We start from the raw sequence: 25,076 nt of genomic DNA, 5'->3' as shown, positions 1-25,076 counted from the left end.
AAAGATTTTATTTATTTATTTGTCAGAGAGAGAGAGATAGAGCGAGCTCACAAGCAGGCAGAGTGGCAGGCAGAGGCAGAGAGAGAAGCGGGCTCCCCACCAAGCAAGGAGCCCAGTGCGGGACTCGATCCCAGGACCTAAGATCATGACCTGAGCCTAAGGCAGCGGCTTAACCCACTGAGCCACCCAGGCGTCCCCGTTTGTCCACTTTTTTTTTTTAATTTTTTTATTTTAATAAACATATAATGTATTTTTATCCCCAGGGGTACAGGTCTGTGAATCGCCAGGTTGACACATTTCATAGCACTCATCATAGCCCATACCCTCCCCAATGTCCATTTCCCCTCACCACCCTCTCCCATCCCCCCTCCCCCCCCAACCCTCAGTCTGTTTCTTGAGATTGAGTCTTTTATGGATTGTCTCCCTCCCAATCCCATCTTTTCATTTTTTCTTTTCCTACCTCCCCCCAACCCCCTCCGCCTTGCATCTCCACTTCCTCATATCAAAGAGATCATATGATAGTTGTCTTTCTCCGATTGACTTATTTCGCTAAGCATGATACCCTCTAGTTCCATCCACGTCGTCACAAATGGCAAGATTTCATGTCTTTTGAAGGCTGCATAGTATTCCATTGTGTATATATACCACCTCTTCTTTATCCATTCATCTGTTGATGGACATCTAGGCTCTTTCCACAGTTTGGCTATTGTGGACATTGCTGCTATAAACATTCGGGTGCACGTGCCCCCTCGGAGCACCACGTTTGTATCTTTAGGATATATACCGAGTAGTGCAATTGCTGGGTCGTAGGGTAGCTTATTTTCAGTTTTTTTTTTTTTTTTAAAGATTTTATTTATTCATTTGACAGACAGATCACAAGTAGGCAGAGAGGCAGACAGAGAGAGAGAGGAGAAAGCAGGCTCCCCGTGGAGCAGAAAGCCCGATGCGGGGCTCGATCCCAGGACCCCAGGATCATGACCTGAGCCGAAGGCAGAGGCTTTAACCCACTGAGCTACCCAGGCGCCCCTATTTTCAGTTTTTTGAGGAACCTCCACACTGTTTTCCAGAGTGGTTGCACCAGCTTGCATTCCCACCAGCAGTGTAGGAGGGTTCCCCTCTCTCCGCATCCTCGCCAGCATCTGTCATTTCTTGACTTGTTAATTTTAGCCATTCTGACTGGTGTGAGGTGGTATCACATTGTGGTTTTGATTTGTATTTCCCTGATGCTGAGTGATGTGGAGCATTTTTTCATGTGTCTGTTGGCCATCTGGATGTCTTCTTTGCAGAAATGTCTTTTCATGTCCTCTGCCCATTTCTTGACTGGATTATTTGTTCTTTGGGTATTGAGTTTGATAAGCTCTTTATAGATTTTGGATACTAGCCCTTTATCTGATAAGTCATTTGCAAATATCTTCTCCCATTCTGTCAGTTGTCTTTTGGTTTTGTTCACTGTTTCTTTTGCTGTGCAAAAGCTTTTGATCTTGATGAAATCCCAATAGTTCATTTTTGCCCTTGCTTCTGTTGCCTTTGGCGATGTTCCTAGGAAGAAGTTGCTGTGGTTGAGGTCAAAGAGGTTGCTGCCTGCGTTCTCCTCAAGGATTTTGATAGATTCCTTTCTCACATTGAGGTCCTTCATCCATTTTGAGTCTATTTTCATGTGTGGTGTAAGGAAATAGTCCAATTTCATTTTTCTGCAAGTGGCTGTCCAATTTTCCCAGCACCATTTGTTGAAGAGGCTGTCTTTTTTCCATTGGATATTCTTTCCTGCTTTGTCGAAGATTAGTTGACCATAGAGTTGAGGGTCTATTTCTGGGCTCTCTATTCTGTTCCATTGATCTATGTGTCTGTTTTGGTGTCAGTACCATACTGTCTTGATGATGACAGCTTAGTAAGAGAGCTTGAAGTCCATAATTGTGATGCCGCCAACTTTGGCTTTCTTTTTCAATATTTCTTTGGCTATTCAAGGTCTTTTCTGGTTCCATATAAATTTTAGGATTATTTGTTCCATTTCTTTGAAGAAAATGGGTGGGATTTTGATAGGCATTGCATTAAATGTGTAGATTGCTTTAGGTAGAATAGACATTTTCCCAATATTTGTTCTTCCAATCCAGGAGCATGAAACATTTTTCCATTTTATTGTGTCTTCTTCAATTTCTTTCATGAGTACTTTATAGTTTTCTGAGTATAGATTCTTAGCCTCTTTGGTTAGGTTTGTTCCTAGGTATTTTATAGTTTTGGGTGCAATTGTAAATGGGATTGACTCCTTAATTTCTCTTTCTTCTGTCTTGTTGTTGGTGTAGAGAAATTCAACTGATTTCTGTGCATTGATTTTATATCCTGACACTTTACTAAATTCCTGTACAAGTTCTAGCAATTTTGGAGTGGAGTCTTTTGGGTTTTCCACATATAGTATCATATCATCTACGAAGAGTGATAGTTTGACTTCTTCTTTGCCGATTTGGATGCCTTTAATTTCTTTTGTTGTCTGACTGCTGAGGCTAGGACTTCTAGTACTATGTTGAATAGCAGTGGTGATAACGGACATCCCTGCCGTGTACCTGACCTTAGCGGAGAAGCTTTCAGTTTTTCTCCATTGAGAATGATATTTGCGGTGGGTTTTTCATAGATGGCTTTGATAATATTGAGGTATGTGCCTTCTATCCCTACACTTTGAAGAGTTTTAATCAGGAAGGGATGCTGCACTTTGTCAAACACTTTTTCAGCATCTATTGAGAGTATCATATGGTTCTTACTCTTTCTTTTATTAATGTATTGTATCACATTGATGGATTTGCAGATGTTGAACCAACCTTGCAGCCCTGGAATAAATCCCACTTGGTCGTGGTGAATAATCCTTTTAATGTACTGTTGGATCCTATTGGCCAGTATTTTGGTGAGAATTTTCGCATCTGTGTTCATCAAAGATATTGGTCTGTAATTCTCTTTTTTGGTGGGATCCTTGTCTGGTTTTGGGATCAAGGTGATGCTGGCCTCATAGAATGAGTTTGGAAGTTTTCCTTCCATTTCTATTTTTTGGAACAGTTTCAGGAGAATAGGAATTAATTCTTCTTTAAATGTTTGGTAGAATTCCCCTGGGAAGCCGTCTGGTCCTGGACTTTTGTTTGTTTGGAGATTTTTGATGACTGTTTCAATCTCCTTACTGGTTATGGGTCTGTTCAGGTTATCTATTTCTTCCTGGTTCAGTTGTGGTAGTTTATATGTCTCTAGAAATGTATCCATTTCTTCCAGGTTGTCAAATTTGTTGGCGTAGAGTTGCTTGTAGTATGTTCTTATAATTGTTTGTATTTCTTTGGTGTTGGTTGTGATCTCTCCTCTTTCATTCATGATTTTATTTATTTGCGTCCTTTCTCTTTTCTTTTTGATAAGTCTGGCCAGGGGCTTATCAATTTTATTAATTCTTTCAAAGAACCAGCGCCTAGTTTTGTTGATTTGTTCTATTGTTTTTTTAGTTTCTATTTCATTGATTTCTGCTCTGATCTTTATGATTTCTTTTCTCCTGCTGGGTTTAGGCTTTCTTTCTTGTTCTCTCTCCAGCTCCTTTAGGTGTAGGGTTAGGTTGTGTATTTGAGACCTTTCTTGTTTCTTGAGAAAGGCTTGCACCACTATATATTTTCCTCTCAGGACTGCCTTTGTTGTGTCCCACAGATTTTGAACTGTTGTGTTTTCATTATCATTTGTTTCCATGAATTTTTTCAATTCTTCTTTAATTTCCTGGTTGACCCATTCATTTTTTAGAAGGATGCTCTTTAGTCTCCATGTATTTGCGTTCTTTCCAAATTTCCTCTTGTGATTGAGTTCTAGCTTCAGAGCATTGTGGTCTGAAAATATGCAGGGAATGATCTCAATCTTTTGGTACCGATTGAGACCTGATTTATGACCCAGGATGTGGTCTATTCTGGAGAATGTTCCATGTGCACTAGAGAAGAATGTATATTCTGTTGCTTTGGGATGGAATGTTCTGAAGATATCTGTGATGTCCATGTGGTCCAGTGTGTCATTTAAGGCCTTTATTTCCTTGTTGATCTTTTGCTTAGATGATCTGTCCATTGCAGTGAGGGGAGTGTTAAAGTCCCCTGCTATTATTGTATTACTGTCGATGTATTTCTTTGATTTTGTTATTAATTGGTTTATATAGCTGGCTGCTCCCATGTTAGGGGCATAGATATTTAAGATTGTTAGGTCTTCTTGTTGGACAGACCCTTTGAGTATGATATAGTGTCCTTCGTCATCTCTTATTATAGTCTTTGGCTTAAAATCTAATTGATCTGATATAAGGATTGCCACCCCAGCTTTCTTCTGATGTCCATTAGCATGGTACATTGTTTTCCACCCCCTCACTTTAAATCTGGAGGTGTCTTCGGGTCTAAAATGAGTTTCTTGTCGGCAGCATATTGATAGGTTTTGTTTTTTTATCCATTCTGATACCCTGTGTCTTTTGATTGGGGCATTTAGCCCATTAACATTTAGGGTAACTATTGAGAGATATGAATTGATTGCCATTGTATTGCCTGTAAGGTGACTGTTACTGTATATTGTCTCTGTTTCTTTCTGATCTACTACTTTTAGGGTCTCTCTTTGCTTAGACGACCCCTTTCCATATTTCCTGTAGAGCTGGTTTGGTGTTTGCAAATTCTTTCAGCTTTTGTTTGTCCTGGAAGCTCTTTATCTCTCCTTCTATTTTCAATGATAGCCTAGCCGGATATAGTATTCTCCGCTGCACGTTTTTCTCGTTTAGTGCTCTGAATATATCATGCCAGTTCTTTCTGGCCTGCCAGGTCTCTGTGGATAGGTCTGCTGCCAATCTAATGTTTTTACCCTTGTATGTTACAGACTTCTTTTCCCCGGGCTGCTTTCAGGATTTTCTCTTTGTCACTAAGACTTGTAAATTTTACTATCAGGTGACGAGGTGTGGACCTATTTTTATTGATTTTAAGGGGCGTTCTTAGCATCTCCAGGATTTTGATGTTTGTTCCCTTTGCCATATTAGGGAAATTCTCTCCAATAATTGTCTCCAATATACCTTCTGCTCCCCTCTCTCTTTCCTCTTCTTCTGGAATCCCAATTATTCTAATGTTGTGTCGTCTTATGGTGTCGCTTATCTCTCGGATTCTCTCCTCATGGTCCAGTATTTGTTTGTCTCTCTTTTGCTCAGCTTCTTTATTCTCTGTCATTTGGTCTTCTATGTCACTAATTCTTTCTTCTGCCTCATTTATCCTAGCAGTGAGAGCTTCCATTTTTGATTGCACCTCATTAATAGCTTTTTTTATTTCAACTTGGTTAGATTTTAGTTCTTTTATTTCTCCAGAAAGGGCTTTTATCTCTCCGGAGAGGGTTTCTCTAATATCGTCTATGCCTTTTTCGAGCCCAGCTAGAACCTTGAGAATTGTCATTCTGAACTCTAGATCTGTCATGTTAACTATGTCCGTATTGATTAGGTCTCCAGCCTTCGGTACGGTCTCTTGTTCTTTTTTTTGAGGTGAGTTTTTCCGCCTTGTCATTTTGTCCAGATAAGATTTGCTTTCTCCTGCTGTGGAATTCCGCTGTTCTTGGTGACTGAAGTTGGTTTTGGATGGATTTCTTGTTGATCTTCTGGGGGAGGGGCCTGTTGTAGTGATTCTCAAATGTCTTTGCCGCAGGCGGAATTGCACCTCCCTTGCCAGGGGCCGGGCTAAGTAATCCGCTCAGGTTTGCTTTCGGGAGCTTTTCTTCCCTGAGCGCTTTCTGTAGATTTCCGGAGGACGGAAATGAAGATGGTGGCCTCCCAATCTCTCGGTCCGAAGGAGCCGAGAGCTTGGGGTTCCGCTCCTCAGTGGGCTCTCAGAGCAAAGCGCCCGACCGCCCCGCCTCCCTGGCCTGTGGTCGCGCCTTGAAGAAAGCAGTCAAGTGCTGGAGCTGGAGAAAAGCGCTGGGTCGCCTCCGTCTCCGTGGCCTCCGGCCGCGCTCCGAGCCCACCCAGCCTGCGACCGGCACAAGGTAACCCCAGGCTTAGAGCTCACTCCTCGGCTTTGTCGCTGTAGCCGGCTTCCCCGCTCTAATACTTGCGAGCTCTGCGGCACTCAGACACCCCTAGTCCTTCTGTGACCCTGCGGGACCTGGGGTTATGCTGACCCTGCCTGGGTTTCCCCCCGGTTTAGCCTCTGAAGCGATGTCTCCCAGTGGAGCCGACTTTTAAAAGTCCCGATTTTGTGCTCCGTTGCTCCGCTGCTTGCCGGGAGCCGGCCCCTCCCCCCGGGGTCTATCTTCCCGTCACTTTGGATTCACTTCTCCGCAGGTCCTACCTTTCAGAAAGTGATCGATTTTCTGTTTCTAGAATTGTTGCTCTTCTTCTCTTCGATTTCCCGTTGGATTTGTAGGTGTTCACAATGGTTAGATAAGCTATCTAGCTGATCTCCTGCTACCCGATGTCATCTCAGCCTGCTACTTCTCCGCCATCTTGACTCCCCGTTTGTCCACTTTTAATAGATTTCCTCCCAAGTCTCTTTTTTGTCCTTCTGATTTTTTTTTTTCAGTGTGAGTAGTTCATGTATATTCTTTTCCTGCCTATTTGATGGGAAACAGTGGAACCATATCTGTTAGGGTTGTCACTGAAGAAAAAGTACATGGGCTATGAAAAAAGGACTGTCCTGTGAGTTACATGTAGGGCATGTTGTGTATGAGCCTCATGCTATCAACTCTGGCTCTTCCAAGGCCTTTCAAACTTGTACCACAGTTCTTGTAGATAGTTTTATAAGAATAGGTCAAAGTATTATTGATATATTCATTTAACCTCTAAGCCAGCATTTTTCCATGGAAATATTGTGTGTGCTTCAAATGTGTGCCACATATATAATTTCAAAATTTCTAGCAGCCCATGCTTTCAAAAAATTTAAAAAGGAACAGGCAAGATGAATTTTAGTATTTTGTCGAACCCAACATACACAAAATGTTATCATTTCAAAATGTAATCAATACAAGAAATTGGCAATGCTCTATTTCACACTCTTTTAAAATACCATGTTGTATAAATGTGATGTGTATTTTATGCCTACAGCACATCCCAATTCAGAGTAACCACAAGCCTCGTGCTTGAACCAATGGTTTGCCATTGGATTGTAAAGTTCTACACAGTACTTGGAAAAACTTGGGAGTCTCTTGGAAATTGTGGTATACACGACCCCTCTATTTTGATTAGAGGCTTTGCGAGATGAACACAGGTGACAGAGGGTAGGCCCACTCACAGCAAGGTGTACAGAGTTGTCCATCTTCTGGCTCCTTATATAGTACAGATCAACCAGGGTCCGCTAAGGGCCTGCTGCAAAGACCTGTGCAACCCCAGAAGCAATCTGAATACTTGTGACTTGCTCAGAGTCCCTGCAAGCGTTGGTAGGATAAACTGTTTATTTGTACACTCCCTATAGAGAGGAACTGGGATTGAAGCAGATGCCTCAACTTTTTTTTTTTTTTTTTCTTTTTCCCTGCTTGCTATCACTCTCCAGCCAGGTGAGAGATTGAAATTATGCAGGAAGCAATTCAATGATCATCTGCTCTGGGCGCCTGCACCCAGAATGATCATCGTGAGTGTCGCTCTCTCCTGAGCAGGTAAAAAAGGCCAGAGACCCACGTTGAGCAGGCAGAGAGCCTGGCAGAAGGAGAGAGAATTGCCACCTGTCCTGGAAATAAAGCCCAGTGTAATGGGGATAAAAGAATGCTAGACTAAAAAGCAGGAAACACGGATTCCAACTTGGCATCTGCATATTAACTAGTTCTGGGACCATTTGTAAGCCAGTTAACTCCTTTAACTTCCTGTTTTCCCCAGCAAAGTACCAAGAGCTTTGCCTGGCTTACTTTGATTCTTATAACAGTAACTATGTGAAAGATAGAGTTATCACATGCAACTTTTTCCTACAGCGGTTATGATGGGGAATGGTGAAGTAACTCATTCAAGACCACAGATTTGCAAGCGAGAAGACAGAGAAATAAGGCCTGACAATATCCATTAGTGGATAGCCTGTTTGGGGGCTGGGAGAAGTGATTTAAATGCCCATATTTCCATTTTTTGACAGAATAACATTTAACATGACACTCTAGACCTCTGAGCTCCAACTCCAGTGAGACTTTAATTTTTTTGTTTGTCTTTCACATTTTTCCACTGATACTAGACCTCCCAGTTTAAAACCTTTAAGATGAGTATTTTAGAAACAGCACTGAAGACAAGATGGAAAAGCTTGTTCCTTGAGTTATATTTGAGACTTAAAAATTTTTAAAGATGTCTCTGATATTCCATGGTTATGATTACAGTGACAGCAAAGATAAAATAGCTTTATATTCAGTTGCTCTCTTATATTAGCGTTAGTGTGCTCTTTTCCCTCCATGGGGATTTAGGTTTCAGAAACAGAGAAGACTGTTTCCTTCTAATTCATTCTTTTACAGGAGTCCAGTAGATATCCATGTAAATGAATGATGTGTTTTGTTTACATTGACATCAAGCAAATACAAAAAACACCTACCAGAAAGTAAATATAGAGGCAAAACCATTGTTAGTGTTTCATGTCCCACTGTCTTCAGGGATTTCATTAATGTCCTTTATGCCACATGTAGTCACCATGTACAGTTATTTGTAGAATAAAAAAGATAATATTTATACCTAAATAACACCTCCTTGGGTTTGACAGGTTTTCATAACACAGTGCTATAATGTCATTACCTAAATTAGTTTCTAACACATTGTATGATTTCTGTAAAATCTCTTGCTATCTTTTGAGATGAAGCCTGTGGCTGCCAGTTACGATAGAAAAGTTAGACCCATGGGCATTGTCCTTGGTCCCCAGCAAACACGTACAATGAGGCAGTAGGCATACAAGGCTGCCCTTCTGTTCTGAGCACTGGGCATGGCTCAGAGATGGACCAGCCAGAGTCCTGCTTCCACAGCAGCCCCTGATCTGGTGGACAGAGGAGACATTCAGCGGCTGTGGTCACAACTCTACGGGCAGCTGCGCCTCATGGGGCGTGTGCAGCTCATGTCTGAAAATAGCCACTCCACCTGTCTCTCAATGCTACATTCCACTCTGGGGCATTTGTCACTTTTATTGATGAAAAGACCTCAGTAACATTCGTGACATGTATGGTCTGTTTTATTCATTCCCAAACCATCCATACCTTCAACATTTCACTAGGCAGAGAGAAAATCATTGGAAATTTTGAGGCATCATGAAATCTCTCATCAGTTAAAGAGTTTTCTTTGAGAATAAAGAGTGATTTAAAAACTCTGATAATCAGGGAAAGAGGAAGTGGGATAGACACGCTTAATTACCACATGCTACAATGAAATTCACTACAATATACAATCCACACGTTAAAATTGTTTTCATTTCCCACATTTCAGCGAATTATAGTACTTTGTAAATACCTGCGGAAAGAACATTCTGATATCTATATCTAGTGGAGTGACTAACTTGAAAGCTAGTTTTTATGCCAGTCGTTCACTGATTTATTGTCAGCAAAAATTTATCACATGCCTACTGTGCACTAGGCAGTAGGAGTTTGTGAGGAAACAAAACAAGGCTCCTTGTGGAGCTTCAAATCTTGATTATTTTCAAAGGAGTTACAAAATAAGCAAAGAAAAAATATATATATTATATATATGTATATGTATAAAAAAATAATATGTCCTGTGGTGATAAGTGCCAATAGAGAAAAATACAACAGGATAAGAAATAGGGAATGGGGAAGAGGTGTTCATAAAGGATGGTCTAGTAGTTATCGCTCATGAGGTGACATTAATGCTTCTCTTCAGCTGGATCTCTCCCAGGTTTTATTCTACCATTTGCTGAAAAGTTACCCTAAATCCCTTCATGCTTCACTCATATAGCACTTGGACTTCTTTTTCTGGCTTGACTTACTCTCATTTCATCACTCATTGACGTATCATCAGAGCTTTGCCACAAATAGTATTTTCACCTGACGTCCTTCTCCGAATAATTTAGTCTCATGCTCTTCTGGCTTCGGTGAGTTGGTGTCTAAGCCAGCTCTGTGAGTTTCAAGTTAGCTCATTGGGTTTATCCTTGCTAACATGTAGGCATCTCCAACTTTAGAACTGAGTTGTATTTCCAGTGTTTGCCTTTAAGTTTCCTGAAACAGTTCTAAATTGAAAAAAGGGAGAAAAATTTTGACCTGAAGCATGTCTTTCTTTTGCTTAATGATCACTAAGTGTGGATGCAGCCTGTTGTATATGAAATAACCTCACAGTTCTGGCTGAAAAGACCCAATTGTGCTCAAACACCTTAAGTCCAGGCTCTCATTCTAGGGCAGCCCTGCAACAGATCTATGAAGAGAGAATGCTCTGGAAAATTCAGTGGGTTGACTTCTGGTAGAATATTACAGTATGTAAGGCAGCAATGGCCTAGATGATATGGGTTTGATGTTTTCATGTTTACTTCTTGACCTTGAGGGGAGAACGAGAAATACTATTTATGGTAGACCACAATATTGTGACTTTAAATCAGAAGTAGCTCAGAATATTAAAAAGAGATGAAAGATTTGTATCCTGGAAAAGAAAAACCAATTTGGAGTTTTATTCTTTACATTATGAGTCAAAAAGTGTAGAAAGGAGATATTCGTAGATAGTCAACAGCCAGTATGATAGGTTAAAAAAGCAATTTTAGAAAATGTAACAGAGTAAGTACCTTTCTGTTTTGTGTATTGGAATGAAATTGTCCCATGCTAGTATAGAAATAACAAAGGAAACAAATGCTTTTAAACAGTGCTGTGATGGGGGAGAAATACAGCATTTCTATTTATAACTTGTACAGAGTCCCACATAAAAATAGCTCCAACTAACAGATTTGCTCATATCTGGAATACAAAGTTGTCGCTGCCAGTGACTTGAGGAATTCTAATAAGAACGACGACGGCATTGGTAAATATTGAAAGTTTATCATCTTTTCTTCTATCCCAGTTTTCATAGGGGAAGAAAATTCGCAGAAAAGTCCTGGCTTTGGTGTTACACATTTTGTTCTTTTCTAGGCTCCTGGTCTCTTTGTTTTTAACTAAAAAGTCACCGTTTGCACCCCTGGACTTCACCCCACGAGAAGGCTCAATTATTGTATCTCTGTCAGTTACGATTGTATCTCTGCAAGTGAAATATTTGTCAGACTCATGCAGTCAACATTTCATTCTTCTAATTTTGTATGATTGGTGTGACAGCAAAGATACTAAGGACTTTTGAAGTTAATGGACACCATTCTGTCTTATTTTCAGCGAAGCTTCCTGGGCTATGCCAGTTTTGAAGTGGGGGAGCTTCTGAAGTCAAAGGAGCAGCTGCTAGCCCTGAGCCTGAGGTGGGTCTCTCTGTCTGCAGAAATGCTATAAAGTGAAGAGCTAATGACATTTACTGAAGGATGGCTGGGCTCGAAAATCCCAATTCCTACAGATGTTTAGAGGTCAGCTCTCAAATGGCTCATGTTCTCCACAGCAGCAAGTTACAGTGAAACAGCAACGGTTCAGGTTCACACTGAAGTTCATGTTTCACGTTGTCAAAGGTTATCATATCACCCAGTATGGGGGTGGGGGGAATGACATGATCATTAAACTGATGAAATTCTTTGATAGTAAGAATAGAAACAATGAGCAAGTTATTGAATAATTTTTCTTTTGCTTATTGAAATGTGACTTTTTAATTCAAGTAAGCTTCTGGGTTTGAACTATGTTTGTTAGTGGCAACATTGCAAATTTATGATAATGGAGGGGAAGTTGATTATTCTCTTTTGTTTAAGCTTGTTTTGTTTCCATCCTATTAAATATAAAACATACGTTAGAACAGACTCATACTGAAGCAAGCAGTAGAGCCGAGGTAATTTTGAATATGAGTACCATTTGTTTTGATAGAGAAGACCAGATAACAATCTTTAGGAAGTTACATAGTATTTTTAAATTTTTATTAACATATAATGTATTATTTGCCCTAGGGGTACAGGTCTGTGAATCATCAGGCTTAGACATTTCACAGCACTCACCATAGCGGATACCCTCCCCAATGTCCATAACCCAGCCACCCTTTCCCTCCCCACCACCCTCCAGCAACCCTCAGTTTGATTTGTGAAATTAAGGATCTCTTATGGTTTGTCTCCCTCCTGATCTCTTAAAGCTAGAAGAGTGTTAAATAGAATAAACTTTTTTTTAAAAACTCCATTATACATTCTAAATAATAGTATGCTGTTTTCTAAGTATATAATAACTCCTATAATTATGTACACATAATACACACCTTGCAGCATTTGTATAGTATAAACAAATGTAAGAATTGTATAGGACAGTCCTTGTAAATCTCAAGATGTTCTTTTTTGATGAAACATAGAGACCACTCCCAGGGAAGAGATAGTGTCTTAAGTGTGCTTGCCCTCTGCGTTGCCCCGGCAAGGACCCACTTGTAAACAATTTATTTCAGTAAAGATGCTGTGGCTTATACTGAAATCTATACTGAGGTCTGTCTCCTTTTCCTATTTTTTCCTGATCCTTACAGTTTTGAATTTTTGACTTAGGGGAGTATAAAGTAATTTCAAGTAGCTCATATTCATACAGAAAAATAAGCGTTAATGGGTTCTAACGAAGCCATTATCTTCTTTCTCTGCTATGTCTCTTAAACATCTGTTATTTTGTTGTTCTTGTTGTTGTTGTTATATTTTATTTGGGAAGACATTTTAAAATCTTCACAGTTTTGTGGTGTTGTTCCGCATGAAATTTTGCTGTGGTGATGTTCAGCTTGAAGTTTGTGTGGATCATCTAAAAAGTCTAGCTAGCAATGTCGCTGACACTCTAGAAATATGTGTTAGTGCCCAGCGCAGTGGGGACACCTGACCAGAGTGCCCCTGGATTCACGAAATGTGATGTCAAGCATTAAGTTAATTTAGGACTACTAGCAGGCCCCGTGTTTTCTAGATGGAATGCATAGCCCTCATTCTTCCTCTTGCTGACGACTCACATTGATTCTCCATAACTGCCATTAACATCAGCACAACACTGCACCTTTAGACACTACCTTTGAAACAGAAATCAGGGGACCAACGAATTCTTAGTAAAATGAAGGTTAGTAAACACACAGAAAACCCTAAGGTGGCAGAATAGGAAGAGAAGGGTCAAGTTTAGAGTACTACCCCTGTAAGCGAACAAGGAATAGAAGCAATTTATATTTCCACTTTTGATCTTAACACCTTTGCCTAATCCTCATTTGATTTTGATTATATAAAAGGAAAACAAGTTTCACTACAAAGAATTGAGTTTTCTAGAAAAAAAATTTTTTTGAAACTAATTTTGAGATGGCTGGGTTGTTATGCTCTCCCTCCCTTTTCATGCTTTGCCAAATTTGTGAATTTCTCTCTCCATGAGTAGACACTTTACAGACTTATCATAGCCTTTTGATTTCAGACACTTCATGTTTTTTACTTCAGATGTAATTCATCTTCTCTCCCCCGGCTCGTGAGTCTCCGAGGTACTCTGCTGGAAGAACATTAGGTTAGGGATAAGAAGCTTTTTTTTTTTTTTTTTTTTGGTTGTTTCTTTTGTTTTGTTTTAATATTGCTTTGTACTGATGGTATCTGCATTTTGTTCCTTTAGATTCCAGTCATTATTTTTTAAAAGGTTTATTTACTTATTTCAGAGAGAGAGAAAGAAAGTGGGGGTATACAGAGTGGCAGGGAGGTGGGGAGGGGATCTCAAGCAGACTCCCCACTGGGCACAGAATCCCACTCATGAGCCTGAGATCATGACCTGGGCCAAAATCAAAAGTCTGATGCTTAATTGACCGAGCCACCCAGGTGCCCCATCCAGTCATTATTTTTAAATCTGTAGCATTCTCAGATTCCTATGAAACAAATTCACAGAAATAAGATATACTTGTACAAACGTTCTCTGATGGTAAGCTTCCCCCAGATCTATGTAGTTTTGTGTTCACCATCCCTTTGAGTTGTTTCTTCTCGAATAATTCCAGTCCCAAAACTCTCAAACAAACTCCACGAAGCACCATTTTTTAATGGGACTACTATGCCATTTGTGCTTTGAGCTTTTTAACAGAATTTGGGATTGAATTCTTTTTTTCCCAGAGAAGATTGAAAGGAGGAAGAAGTGTGTGTCTTATTTATAGATTTAGACTCAAATTTCATGAAGTGTCATATAGTCCATTTTTTCGAGTTATTGAACAAAATTTACTTGCATGTATTAGAGAAAATCCCTCCACTACACAAAGTGGTGCCTACTCATAGAAGTCATCTTCCTTTAAATACGTAGTTAATAAATTACTGTCTGAGTGTTCTAGCATCGCAACTGGACATGATACCTTTATTTAGTACTAACCCTTTTACTTTTGTATTGTATTTACTTTGTTTTGCTAGCCTACCTTTGGTGTTCCTGTCTCCTCTGACTTCTTGTAGATCTGAATTTTATTTTCTGTTCTTATTCTTGAATTCATTGCCACATCTCCCTGACTTTCCTACTGCATTGTAAACAAGCTAAGGTCCTTGTATAGAGGATGACAAATGAAGGCCTGAGAGACACTAGATAATCTTATAATAATAGTAAGAAGAAGAAGAAGAAGGAGAGGAGGAAGTTTCTACAGTTTTATGCTCAGATAAGCATCTTAGAGATATTGCCTCATCGACCCTTATTCTTAATGCCACTTTACAAATGAAGAAAGTGAGATGTAAAAAGCAGTGAAGTGATTTGCACAAAGTCCCAGTGTCCGTAAATGGGAAAGCCAAGATACGGATCCCCACGTTTCCAACTGCAAAGCCTGTGCTTTAGTGACCCGCTTCTTGTGTGTTTTGACAAAGGAGAAAACTGAGAACTTGTGAAAATGTATCAGACGTTATGTGACGGAGGTAAAGGAGAAACAAAGCAAGGACTCCGGTGCAAGACGCACGGTCATGGTTTCTTCCACTTCGGTTTCACCACAGTGCCTCGCCTTACAGTGAGTGAAGACATAATGAGTGTCAACATGCCATGGAGAACTCAGAGAGATGAGCTGTAATGGCAGAAAGTGGGAGCCAGGCTGCCTGGTGGAGGGAGAGGCTGCGGGAGACCTATGGAATCTGCTCTCACCCTAGAAGCTCGACATCCTCAGGCCCCAAGCCTGGGCTGCTGTCTGAGCACCTGACAGTCATTTGCCCTGCTAACCTTATCTGAATGTCGTAGGGCCATTGCAAGCAGAAATTTGGAACATCATAATCCCGTTTCATTATTTAATAAGAGAATGACAAGATTAGCTCTGACTCCGGGAATGGTGCTAGCAGTTGGGAAACATAACATCGCTCTTAAAGTATTCAAACAACCACAAAGGCAGAGATAAAGGGGGGAAGGGTGAACCTTCTTTTTTAGGAACTCCTTCTCGGAAGAAGTGAGACAGATGGATGTGTTTTGACCTTGTCTCTGTTGCATATGAGCTTCGTTGCCTAGCTCCTCGCAGTTTAGGCTACATTCAGTGCTCATTCATTCAGCAAGCACTTATGAAGAACTTTCCATATGCTAACTGCAGTGGTAGGTAATCTTTTGCAGTTGGTGTTACTAATAACACTAATAATGAAAAAATCGTATTGTTTATTGAGCATCTACTAGCGTGCAAACAAGGTATGAAGTGCTCTTCATGCATGATCTTGAATCTATGCCGCATTATCATCCCTGTGTTACAGCAACTTTTCTATGATCCCGCAGCCGGTGAGTGTACAAGTAAAATTAGAGTCCAATTTGGTCTGCCTCTGGAGCTCGTTCTGTTTTATTTTCCTGCCTCCTAGGAAGCTAATAGAATCTTTGTTTCCTATTCTATTTTATATTCTGTCCTTTGGAGAGTTTCAGGGGCCTCATTTCTTTTTTCATAATGCTTTATCTTAAAATTCAATTTCATATGCCCATGACATAGTAGAGGTTCAATAATTACTTGCTGGAATTTTGATTCATGAGAACAACTTCCTTATATTTGTATGGATGCTTGAACGTAAGCCAAGTACCATATATTTTTGAATGGCATCCACCTAAATTAATGCATATAAGGCAGCCGAAGCATTAGAATATATCAGAGACAAGTAACTTTGAGAGTAACATTGAGGGATAGATTATAACATGATTGAAAAGCTGAAAACCTTATTTAGAATTTACTATTTCAGGACAGGCCACTTTACCTTGTCACAGAAACTTCCAATAGAGCACTTAACTAGTGTTCTATTATTTCTTCTGTAATCTTTTGCATGTAACCCCTCCAAGTTAAGCAAACATTTATATAATTTTATCAGAATGGATGTGGCAAAATATTCTTGAATTTATTCATAAAAAGAAAATTTGTTTTCATTTGCTGCTTCTGCCACATTTACAGTCGTGCTGTCATGTAACATAAAACATAAACTTCCATGATCCTAAATAGACATATGGTGTAATGTTTTATAATACCCAGATGTGTGGGAGAGACTATGAAAGAAATAAACAATACACGCCTACTACTTGTTTTTAAATTTTCCCTGTTTTATGTAGCATTTATATGTGTACATATTTATGCATACATAAATATGTCATAGATTGTGTGGATGGGTATGTGTTTGTGCATCTACATTATTTTAGGATTATTTTGCTTTCTCACAATCTATGAATACTTATTTTCCACTGTTGTCAAATATATGTGCTTAGAGTAGGTAAGGTCAAAATCATGAAGTGTTTAGATTTTTAGTTTTTGGTGGTTTGTTTAATTTAACCCTCTTAAACACACACACACAGAGATACACATTTCAATTTTGTTTCTATAAGTAAGAAAACAATTTTTTAAAAAACCACATATTTTTTACTGAATCTTCCAAAACCACTTTTTTAGCTTGAGAGCTGGAAGTGATGATAAGGAGGGATTCCTTGGGCTGTAACATACAGTTTTCTACATAAGCATACTCAAGAGTGATAAAAAGATGAAATTGTCACGAATGTCTCACAGGTTGGGAGCATATGCATGTTCTTTAGCCCACAGGGCAATGGATCAGAATAAGTTTGTTACTGAAATGCAAGACTATATCTGAACCCCCACAGTCCTTGTGATGAACAGTGGGCATAGATAGAAGAGTTTTCAAGGATAAATTTCTTTTTCATTTCAATTGGAATTAAATTTTCATAGTTTTCATTTCCTATCACTCCTCTTTTCCTATATGCTAGTGATAATTATGCAAGTCTTCTTAATTTAAGCATTAAAGTCTTTAAAATTCTATGTATAATGAATACCTCTTTAACAACATCTTTTCTTATCAATATTTATTTGAACTTCAGAAGAATTTACAGTCAAATATTTTAATAGTCGTGTATATTTTGAATATATTTCATTCTCTTTTAAAATTCTTGCAGTTAGCTTTTTTAGGTATCAGAAAGTAAGATTACAGCAGAAAATTCTGATGGTTCCACAACACGAATCCTTATGTATGTCTAAAACATTTTCTATATTAAATAAGAGCAATAGACTTTGGCAGCTGAAAAAAAAAAACCCTTATTGAGAGGGAATAGCCTATCTGTGATTATTATAAAACAGAATAGTATTATACTTTATTGAATGCACCAATGGAAAAGTCAGAAGATGAACATGGCATGCAAAAGCTACATCATTGACACTTTTGCATAGAATTTACCAAAAATGCACATTATAAACCCTGAAAGCAATGCATCAGAACTCTGCATTTTTTTTCTTTGGGAGTGATCAAGCAGGAAAACATGCCAGTCAGTAGCAAGTGCACACTCATGGTTGATCCAGATGCACCTGTAAAGGGAAAGAAAGCCTTGCATCTGCGGAGTGTTTCCTTCACTGTTTTTGGCATGACCCAAGCGGAGGTAACAGAAACTGCCTCCAATTCTGACAGACTCTGACCTTGTACATGTGCAAGAAGAGGTATTTGAGCTTTATGATGGATTAAGTATGTCACTTGTCTCATCTTATCCAATCTTCTAATAACCTTGCCTGGAAGGGGATACATTCCTGCTTTACAAAAAGAAGTGAGCTGAGGAACACGGTTTGGCTTTAGATCACACAGCTGGGACGGGATGGAAAATGGGAGATCAAGAGAGAAGTGTCCTTGGTATCAAGGATCTCCTGGAGAATATATTTCAGAAAACAAAGAGAAATAAAAGGTATCCAAATTGGCAATGAAGAAGTCAAACTCGCTCTCTTCGCAGATGACACGATTCTTTATATGGAAAACCCAAAAGACTCCACCCCCAAACTACTAGAACTCATACAGCAATTCAGTAACGTGGCAGGATACAAAGTCAATGTACAGAAATCAGTGGCTTTCTTATACACTAACAATGAAAATACAGAAAGGGAAATTAGAGAATCGATTCCATTTACTATAGCACCAAGAACCATAAGATACCTGGGAATAAACCTAACCAAAGAGGTAAAGGATCTGTACTCGAGGAACTACAGAACACTCATGAAAGAAATTGAAGAAGACACAAAAAGATGGAAGACCATTCCACGCTCTTGGATCGGAAGAATAAACATTGTTAAAATGTCTATACTGCCTAGAACAATCTATACTTTTAATGCCATTCCGATCAAAATTCCACTGGTATTTTTCAAAGAGCTGGAGCAAATAATCCTAAAATTTGTATGGAATCAGAAGAGATCCCGAATTGCTAAGGAAATGTTGAAAAACAAAAATAAAACTGGCGGCATCACGTTACCTGATTTCAAGCTTTACTACAAAGCTGTGATCACCAAGACAGCATGGTACTGGCATAAAAACAGACACATAGACCAGTGGAACAGAGTAGAGAGCCCAGATATGGACCCTCAACTCTATGGTCAAATAATCTTCGACAAAGAAGGGAAAAAATTACAGTGGAAAAAAGACAGTCTCCTTGATAAATGGTGCTGGAAAAATTGAACAGCTATATGTGGAAGAATGAAACTCGACCACTCTCTTACACCGTACACAAAAATAAACTCGAAATGGATAAAAGACCTCAACGTGAGACAGGAATCCATCAGAATCCTAGAGGAGAATATAGGCAGCAACCTCTTTGATCAGCCACAACAACTTCTTTCAAGATATGTCTCCAAAGGTAAAGGAAACAAAAGCGAAAATGAACTTTTGGGACTTTATCAAGATCAAAAGCTTCTGCACAGCAAAGGAAACAGTCAACAAAACAAAGAGGCAACCCACGGAACGGGAGAAGATATTTGCAAATGACAGTACAGACAAAAGGTTGATATCCAGGATCTATAAAGAACTTCTCAAACTCAACACACACAAAACAGATAATCATATCAAAAAATGGGCAGAAGATGTGAACAGACACTTCTCCAATGAAGACATACAAATGGCTATCAGACACATGAAAAAATGTTCATCATTACTAGCCATCAGGGAGATTCAAATTTAAACCACATTGAGATACCACCTTACACCAGTTAGACTGGCCAAAATTAGCAAGACAGGAAACAACGTGTGTTGGAGAGGATGTAGAGAAAGGGGAACCCTCTTATACTGTTGGTGGGAATGCAAACTGGTGCAGCCACTTTGGAGAACAGTGTGGAGATTCCTCAAGAAATTAAAAATAGAGCTTCCATATGACCCTGCAATTGCATTACTGGGTATTTACCCCAAAGTTACAGATGTAGTGAAAAGAAGGGCCATCTGTACCCCAATGTTTATAGCAGCAATGGCCACAGTCGCCAAACTGTGGAAAGAACCAAGATGCCCTTCAGTGGACGAATGGATAAGGAAGATGTGGTCCATATACACTATGGAGTATTATGCCTCCATCAGAAAGGACGAATACCCAACTTTTGTAGCAACATGGACGGGACTGGAAGAGATTATGCTGAGTGAAATAAGCCAAGCAGAGAGAGTCAAGTATCATATGGTTTCACTTATTTGTGGAGCATAACAAATAACATGGAGGACATGGGGAGATGGAGAGGAGAAGGGAGTTGAGGGAAATTGGAAGGGGAGGTGAACCATGAGAGACTATGGACTCTGAAAAACAACCTGAGGGTTTTGAAGGGGTGGGGGGGTTGGAAGTTGGGGGAGCAAGGTGATGGGTATTAAGAAGGGCACATATTGCATGGAGCACTGGGTGTGGTGCAAAAACAATGAATACTGTTACACTGAAAAGAAATTAAAAAAAAAAAAGAATCTTAACTAAATAATTTTTGAGAACAGAAGAGATCTGGCCACTTCGGCTTCTCTTTGGACAACTTTAGTGACAGAGAGTGCAAAATCAGGAGGCCACACATCTTTCCCATTTTCAGACAGGTGAGTGTCAGAAAAGTATTCCTTTCTTATCTTAAATCTGATGTCCTTGGCATGGCCCCCACTCTCCTTCATGGAGTTTAGGAGAACAAGCTTCATGCCTTTTTGCTCTGATCACATTTGAAAGCAGCTCTTGACCTTCTTTAAATCTTTTCTCCTTTTTTTCTGAGGAAGGCATGTGATGTAGTAGAAAGAACAGCAGGCTTTTATGCCAGACTTGGGTTCAAGTCCCAGCTTTGCCACCAGCTGTGTCACCTGAGGCATGTTATCTGCTCTCTGTAACATCTGTTAACAGAAATAGTAATGACCTCCCTTCGAGGATAATTCTGAGCAATTAATAAATGTAGTAAAGTCCTGTGCACTGTCTTGCATTAGAGAAAAGCACTCTGTCAGTACTGTTTTCCTTGCTGCTTGGATTAAACTAATTCCCTCAACCATAACTCAGTGTTTGCTTCGTTTGCTTGTTTAGTTTGTTGAAGTTCTTTCTTTCATTTCTTTTAAAGATTTATTTGTTATTTGAGAGAGAGAGAGCAAAAGGGGGAGCGGAGAGGGACAGAGGGAGAGACTCTCCAGCAGACTCTCCATTGAATGTGGAGACCCATGCAGGGCTCGATCCTGTGACTCCTGAGATCATGACCTGAGCCAAAACCAAGAGTCAGACTTGATTCTTGACTGACTTGACTCAGACTGACTGAGCCACCCAGGCACCCCTGAATTTCTTTCTTAAAATGTAACATCCACAATTCTCTAAAATGGTCAGTGGCAAAGGGGTCTATCTAACTTTTGATCTGAAAATATTGTTTTTATTATCTGAGAAATAGATACCTGAAACCTAAACTCTGGCTTTAATCCCTCTAATATCAGATACGGCTTCCTATCAGGTGGCAGATACCAGCAAGAGGCATATGGAGAACAGTTTGGTTAAAACAGAAACAAAGTTGGCCAAAAATTTTAAAAAAAATTTTTTTACTTAAAACTTTAACAATATAGCATTGAAATGAGGACAGAAATTCATGAATATAACACAGTGTCCATGGTTGTTAGAGCTTACTGATGCATTTTATTGCTGAATATATCATAAACTGTCTACAGAAGTAAACTTGAGTGACATTTCTCAGGACCAGACTGTGAGAATAAGGGGAGACACCAAACACAGAAGTAGAGGCATTTGTTTCTCCTACTCATTATGCATCAATGTCCCTTGGGGACAAATTATTAAAGGCTCTAATGTGAGCCACTTTCTAATTACTGTTAAAATTATATCAATTTAGTATAAAATCAGAATATGCAAAGTGTACAAATATCATGAGACCAGAACAGTGGAGAGGTGGAAAGAGCAGGTGATTTAGAGACACATTTGAATACACACATACCCAAATCTTGCTTTTCTCTTGCTTAGAAGGAGGGTGGAGTACTCTGACCTCAGTGAGCTCATCTGTGGAATGGGAACAACAGTAGTTCCCATCGCAACAGGATTCTGGTGAGGCTCCCAAGACTTACTAATGTGAGATGTTTACAGTGGTGCCTGACACAAAGTAAGCACTCAATAAATGTGACCTATAATATTTATCTATTTTTTATTGATTAGCTGGCCTAGCCTCAGGTTTTATTGTGTTTTGTTTTTGCAGATGATGCTCAGACATACTGTACAGAGCCTATCAAACAGTACCTGATGCAAAGCAGGTGCAAATCATGCTCATCACCTATTATTAAAATTACCATTATTATTATTATTTGGCATTTCACTCAACTAGACTGTCTTTCATTTATAATTTAAATGGCACTGCAGTTCTATATTCTGCATTTTTCTTTATGTTCCTAATCCATTTTCATGAGGCTGTAGGTATGACCATGGAAACCAATTAGCACTTTCTTAGTTTGCATTATTCAAAAGATGTCATATTCATCAGATTGCAAATTAGAGTTTTCAGTCACCGAAGGGACAGCACATACTTAAAGCACACTTTAATAGCTTCTCCGTTTGTATAGAAAAGCCTGAAATCGTTCCTCTTTTAAAATGCAAATCACATGAAGTTAATATCTGTACACAAAGACCTACCTTCTTAAGAAGTTTGAGAGCTAATTTAGCTTTGAAGATAATTTGCAGGAATGACTAGGCCTGCAAGGAATTATATTTGACCTGAAAATTTGGTATTGGATTTGCCCATATTTACCAGTCACTTTTCTTCATTATCACCCGACATTTCTATTGCTCTGGACACATTTATATCAGCTTTTTCTAAACATTGTTTTGTTTTGTTTTCTAACACCAATATCCCTTCAGTTATTCGTATACGTTCCTTTTAAAAAAAAATTTTATTGTGTTATGTTAGTCACCATACAGTACTTCATTAGTTTTTGGTGTAGTTCTTCCAAGATTCATTGTTTACTTACAACATCCAGTGCTCCGTGCAATCCATGCCCTCCTTAATACCCATCCCTGGGCTAACCCATCCCCCTCTTCCCCTCTAAAACCCTCCATTTGTTTCCCGGAGTCCATAGTCTCTCCTAGTTCGTCTCCCCCTCTGATTTCCCCCGCTTCACTTTTCCTTTCCTTCTCTTAATGTCCTCCATGTTATTCCTTATGCTCCACAAGTAAGTGAAACCATATGATAATTGACTTTCTCTGCTTGACTTATTTCACTCAGCATAATCTCTCCGGTCCTATCCCTGTTGATGCAAAAGTTAGGTATTCATCCTTTTTGATGGCTGAGTAATATCCATTCGTCTATGTCCTTTTGAATGAAGGAGTTTTATGTCAAATAAGTTTGAAAATCCTCTACTAAAAAAATGAAGAGGGTCACTTTCCTCAGTGCCTTCATTAGTCCTCAAGGCCCTTTGAGGCTCTCCGGAGACAGACATTGCCGACAACTTTCCCGAACTAATCTGAACACAGGGAGCTTCCTTCATGGAACACCTATTAACAGCTTATCAGCTGCTGCGTTCCAAGAAACACAGCTGCATAATTTAGCAAGTGCTGATTTCGAACAAGAACAACGAGGTGTTTTCCAGAGAAATATATGAGTGACTGTCTGTATGTGTTATCCACCATTTCCCCCATGGTAAGCCCGTTTTCTAACACAGGCATCGGTAGGAAGGCATGTGGTCTTCATCCACATAAACACTCACTCTTACCCACTCTCCACCCCTGTACATTACGCTGCTCTGGAACATGCCCTTACCCACCCCCCTTTTTTCCATCCCCCTCCCCCTGTCCCTAAGCATTGCCTGCCCCGTGGCACTTCACATTCATGCCATGAGCTGTGTAGACACCTGTTCGTGACATTTGTACACAGCTATAGGAAAGGAGTAACAAAATACACGCTATCTCTTTTGTGTTCATTGACCAATGTATTTCCAGCTCGCATAAGAGACATACACTTATTTTCACAATTACCCACTGTTGTAATGACCCCAAACTGAACTTTGTTTTCCCCACGAAAGCTGTGCTTTCTGATGCTTTTCCTTTCTGGGTTAAATTAAGAACCATCAGATAACCTCGACATAGACAAAGCTAGAAATCTCAGTATCTTTTTTCAAGTCATCCTTTCTAAAATTTCTTATCTGATTAAACGTTATATACCTTCCTGTACCCCCCGTCCCGTATGTGAGCACATGTATGAACTTTGTGTGCAAAAACCTCGGCCAAGAAATACAAGATAGTAAGTCTGCTTCTTCAGCCTCATTTGCAACCACACATTACCCTTGACACTGATCACCACTTCCTCTGTCATATAGTGGCTTGTGCACAGTTTACACTTTGCAAAGGTGGAGTCTGAATCCTCGTATTTCTGTGGAACCCCTCTTATTGGGGTTTTGAGCTCCGTTTCAACCTCGGCCAACCAGAGGGCAGAACAGCGTTTGCATGTGTTGATGGTGCACCTTTGATTCTGCCCCACACTGATAACCAATTATGTCTCCTCCATTTTGGGGTACCTCTTACCCAAAGAATAAGTCTTACCCATCCAGAACACCCTTGTATTCCCCAGATTTACTCTTATTGGGAGCTTAGAAACAATAGTTTCCAGGCATGTCAGTGGAAAGTTCTGGTCACCACCACTGCCCACTCAGGCTTCTCAGTCTCCTGTGACCAAATGACAGTCAGGCTTTTGAGTGGGTGCCTGAAGAGCAGGTCAAAACACATCACCGTCCCAGCTAACAGAGGCTTCACGATCACTGCAAAGTCGCCGTCGTAAATTGTGTTTCCAGTGAGATCTGACTCTGCTCTTCTATTTATACATTGTCAGTTTTATTTAATACATAGGAGTGAGCTGTGTTGGAGGTACCATCCCTGAGGGAATATGGAACGTTACCTGCCCCAGGGCTCCTGGGTGGCTCAGTCAGTTAACATCAGACTCTTGATTTTGGCTCAGGTCATGACCTCAGGGTCATGAGATCCAGTCCAGCAACACCATGAAGCCAGCTTAAGATTCTCTCCTTTTCACTCTGCCCCTCCCCCACTTTCCCTCTAAAAAAATAAAAAATAAATTAAAAAAAGAAAGAAAATTACCTGCCCCTTGACAATGTATTCCCCCTTATAGCATGCTCCAGGTAAGGATTTTTTACTCTAATCTATTAAGTAAAATTCATTGATGTCTCTAGTTCTGTAACATAGTTTAGCTATCTCATATTGAAAGTTCAGTTGAAAGAGATTGTTTGCAGTAAGACTTCAGTAAGGTAAAGAGTTGTCAGGAAAGGAAGACAAATATGATTCTATTAGCAGAAGGTAAGGAAACTAGAAAATATTTTTTTAAAAAAGAGGTTTTAAGAATGCAGAAGAGAAGGATGAAATAAAAAATAAAAAGATAAGACATA

General features: G+C 39.6%; 1 protein-coding gene across 1 annotated transcript in view; it reads left to right on the top strand.

Moving 5' to 3' along the window:
• INPP4B (inositol polyphosphate-4-phosphatase type II B) overlaps positions 1–25,076 on the top strand; it is a 348,151-nt gene that overhangs the window by 87,269 nt on the left and 235,806 nt on the right. The window contains exon 4 of the mRNA XM_080797020.1: positions 11,257–11,336. The gene's annotated coding sequence lies outside the window, so the exon portion shown is untranslated. The remainder of the gene's footprint in view (positions 1–11,256; positions 11,337–25,076) is intronic.

The sequence above is a fragment of the Martes martes genome (genome assembly GCF_963455335.1).
Source record: "Martes martes genome assembly, chromosome: 2".
NCBI lineage: Eukaryota > Metazoa > Chordata > Mammalia > Carnivora > Mustelidae > Martes > Martes martes.
This window is presented reverse-complemented; position numbering and strand designations above follow the sequence as displayed.